The 4,528-nt window shown below is 41.0% G+C and overlaps 1 pseudogene; it reads left to right on the top strand.

The window, feature by feature from the left end:
- The first annotated feature begins 4,006 nt into the window (after positions 1-4,006).
- LOC111727818 lies at positions 4,007-4,152 on the top strand (annotated as a pseudogene).
- Positions 4,153-4,528: the final 376 nt, after the last annotated feature.

Raw genomic sequence — 4,528 nt, 5'->3', positions numbered from 1 at the left:
GCCTTAGCCGCTTGAGCCACAGGCGCCGAGCCGCAAAAAGATATTTATAGGAATGTTTGTTGCCTTACTGTTTATAGCAGTGAAAAATTGGTAACTTAAATTTCCATCTGTGGTAAAATGATTAAATTCCAGCAGTTCCATAATTTGAATACTATCTAGCCATTAAGAGAAGTGAGGTAGATGCATAGAGCATGTACTCAGTGAAAAGTGACAAAAGCAAATCAAATAAAATATGTAAGATTAGGTTATAAGTAATTGTTAAAAATTTGTGAACAGCGGCTTGGTGCCTGTGGCTCAAGCGCCTAAGGTGCCAGCCACATACACCTGAGCCGGCAGGTTCGAAATCAGCCCGGGCCGCCAAACAACAATGACAGCTGCAACCAAAAAATAGTCCCAGCTACTTGGGAGGCAGAGGCAGGAGACTTGCTTGAGCCCAGGAGTTGGAGGTTGCTGTGAGCTGTGATGCCACAGTGCTCTACCCAGGGCAACAGCTTGAGGCTCTGTCTCAAAAAAAAAAAAAAAAGAGGGGTGTGATAGGAAGAATAATGACCACTCCCCCATCACAGATCTCCATGTCCTATTCCTTGGAACTCGTGAATATGTTATGTTACATGATGCTGGTAATTAAGGTTGCTAATTAGTTGACCTCAAAATGGGGAGATACCCTGGATTATTTGGGTGTGCCTGATGTAACCACAAGGATCCTTTTAAGAGAGAAAGTGAGAAGAGGATGTGAAAATGGAGGCAGAGATATTTGAAGATGTTACACTGTTGGCTTTGAAGATGGAGGAAGAGGCCACAAACCAAGGAATGCAAGAATGCATCTCTAAAATGTGGAGAAAACAAGGAAACATTCTCCCATAGAGCTCCAGGAGTGTGACTGCTAATTTGTTGATTTCTGCCTAATGAAACTAAATTCCAACTTCTGATTTCCAGAACTGTTAAGAAAATAAATGTGTTGTTTAAAGATGCCTAGTTTGTGGTAATTTGTTACAGCAGCACTAGGAAACTGATACTAAAGGAAAGATGATTACTTGATACTTTAATATCACATTAACAGCATTTTCCAACAGGCCTATCTGAGAGTCATCCGATTCTTTAGGTCTAGAGAATTGTAATTTAGTACAATTTAATTAGAGTCCAATCGTTGTAATTCTGTAAAACTGATAAAATATAGTGATATTATTTTCTGTTGACCTAAAGAAGATACCACAATGGGGTGGGGTAGGTGGAGCACAGAAGATTTGGGGGGCAGTGAAACTACTCTGTATGATACTATTTTTTTTTTTTGAGATGGAGTCTCAGTCATGCTCAGTAGAGTGCTGTGGCATCATAGCTCACAGCAACCTCAAACTCTTGGGCTTAAGTGATTCTCTTGCTTCAGCCATCGAAGTAGCTGGGACTACAGACGCCTGCCACAATGCCCAACTATTTTTAGAGACAGGGTCTCACGCTAGCTCAGGTTGGTCTCTAACTTGTGAGCTCAGGCAATCTACCCACCATGGCCTCCCAGAGTGCGAGTTTGACAGGTGTAAGCCACCATGCCCAGCCTACTCTGTATGATACTATTAATATAACAGTGCCTACATATCATTATACATTTGTCTAAACCTGAAGACTGTGCAACACCAAGACTCAACCCTAATGTAAGCTGGGGACTTTGGGTAATAATGATATGTTGATGTAGTTTTGTCAAGTGTAACAAATGCACCACTCTAATGGGGGATGCTGAAAATGAGGGAGGCTATGTACATGTGGAGGCAGTGGGTATATGGAAAAATCTCTGTACCTTCCTCTCAATTTTGCTGTGAATCTAAAACTGCTCTAAAAAACTAAAGTCTTGGCTCGGTGCCTGTGGCTTAAACGGCTAAGGCGCCAGCCACATATACCTGAGCTGTCAGGTTCGAATCCAGCCTGGGCCTGCCAAACAACAATGACAGCTGCAACCCAAAAATAGCCAGGCATTGTGACAGGTGCCTGTAGTCCCAGCTGCTTGGGAGGCAGAGGCAGGAGACTGGCTTGAGCCCAGGAGTTGGAGGTTGCTGTGAGCTATGATGCTACAGCACTCTACCCAGGGTGACAGCTTGAGGCTCTGTCTCAAAAAACAAACAAACAAACAAACAAAAAAACCCCTAAAGTCTTAAATAAAACCTAGAGCATAACATTATTGAATAAAACAATCAATTGTGATAGTACTGACAATTGACTGTCTCAGCTCCGAAACTACAATTTTAATGTATCTTTATAGAAATGAAACTATGTACTAAATTGTGTGTTAAATAGTAAAAACAAAAGACACCACAATTTTAGTTCCTATTGCCCTGTAGAACATGAACCAGATTTGATTCTAATTTAGCAACCTTATTTTAGCATTTCTTTTTTTTTTCTTACCAACTGTATATAAAATACCCGTTTTCATATCCTCTTTTGAGTTCACTTTGCCATCCTTTTGGTTTCCTCCTCAATGAGTTTAAATCAGACTTTGACACATGCTCATGCTATTTGTATGAAACTTATGTTTCTTTTTTTCTACTATATTTTGAGAACCATACTTTAACAACAATTTCATTTTTGTTAAAAAAAAAAAAACAACAAATTAACAGTGCAGGAAGGTGGAGGAAAAGGCTCCAAACTCTTTTCAGCAGTTCTCTGTTTAGGAAGGTAGGGAAGCTTATTGGGGATTTCTCCCGTGCTAAGCGTTTTGCAAAATTTAGATTTTGTATAAATTTATGTGATATTCGTAATCAGAAAAATGACATTAAAAAGTAAAATACATATGACAAGTGATTCACACATTGTGTTCTCAACGAGTTTAAGCTCTGCCTGAAGAGAGAGACATGTTTTATACAACTAACTAGAAATATAAGAAGTTATGATAGCTGTTTTTGAAAGGAGGCTATCATCTATTGAGTGCTTATATAGTTTCATTTTATCATCATAATGACCCTGTGAAGTAGCTCTATTTCTATTTTTCAGGTAAAGAAGTTGAAGTTGAGAGTCACTTGAAGTTGAGAGCCCAAGGTCACACAACTAAGGCAAAGACCAGGAATTTTACCCTGAGTCATTCTGATTCCAGAGGTCATATTTTTTCCTTTCTATCATACTGCCTCCCGTAGATATTGAGAACCGTGCTCTGAACTAGGTAGAACTAAAGTCAATGAGCATTTTATACTCATCTTTGGCTCTTTAAATGGAGACAGATCCATGCACATATCACACAGAAGGAAACAAGCAAAAGACCCTTATTTCTAATATTTATACCCAAGTTGGCTTATGGCTTAGCCGGCTCTATATGGTTCCCTGCCCTCAACACATTCATATTCTTGGTTTTCTTTCCAGTCCTTCTTACTTTCCTTGGCTCTGGTTCTCTGGTTTACCAACCTCTGCCTGCTTCTCTTGACTCTCTAACTTGCTCTTCTTCATTAGATTGGCTCACTGGCCAATGAGACATTCCTCCCACCAGCCTCAACCTCCAGATACCCATACCTGCTAGACAAGTTTCTCTGTCTGCAAGCCAGGAGAGTGGGATTAAACAGGAATAGCCAGGTCGGAAAATTAGACCTTCCCTGGGTGTGGCATGGGGTAATCATGTGTTTAGGGGGCCAAGCAAGGAATCTAGCACCAGAGGAGAAAAGCAGGAACTTATTTAATTAAGAATGAAGTTGAAAGCTTGAGTTTGAAGGATGGGAAGTAAATAACAGGACAAATCTAAAATCTATGTGTACAGCCTGGCCTGGAAACTAGTGGGGCAGTAGGTGCTGAGACGGGAATGGAAGGAATGTAAATGTTCAGTTGTAGTGAATACTTCTGAGGAAAGTGTGGGAGCGCTGGAGAAAGAGAGATTCAATTCTGACTGAGGAGATGAGGAGATACTCAGAGGATGTGAGATTTAAGCTAAACGTTGATGGACAGTAGGGTTTCCATTGGTGGTGGTGGTCAGTGGGGGTGTGTTTTAACAGAAGGAACATTACCAAGCAAAGACATAGAGGTGTCAAAGTTCATGACATACCTCTTGGCAATGGGCAAAGAGGCACCTTATTGGTGGTGGTACTCTTGTATCAGTCAGGGGCACATAAGACTGACAGTCCTTTGTTCATCCTAGCTTGATGCCTGGGTTGATGGCCAGAGCTGTTTTTTGCCTGGGGCACATAAAATTCTAATGCTGGACCCTCATTTTCTTTCTGGATCTTAAAGGAGAAAGAATCAGAAACACTAGTTTCATAAATAATTACTAAGGCTCAGGGAATATTTTTAAACATTAGGCAGATGTAGTGATTATTCTGGACACAGGTAATGTAAGCAAGAAGTCACAACAGAACCAATGCATGATTTTTTAAGAGTGAACATTGCTACCTAGCTTGGGTTCTGGGGTAGGGGTGCAGTAGGACATGGATATGTGTCATCCATTTCATAAAACTGGTTGCCATGAAAAGAAATAAATGGGTTGGCTCGGTGCCTATAGCTCAACCGGCTAAGGCGCCAGCCACGTACACCTAAGGTGGTGGGTTCGAATCCCCAGCCCGGACCC

This window comes from Otolemur garnettii, unplaced genomic scaffold, assembly GCF_000181295.1.
Source record: "Otolemur garnettii isolate 467f Iridium unplaced genomic scaffold, OtoGar3 scaffold00125, whole genome shotgun sequence".
Taxonomy (NCBI): Eukaryota; Metazoa; Chordata; class Mammalia; order Primates; family Galagidae; genus Otolemur; species Otolemur garnettii.
This window is presented reverse-complemented; position numbering and strand designations above follow the sequence as displayed.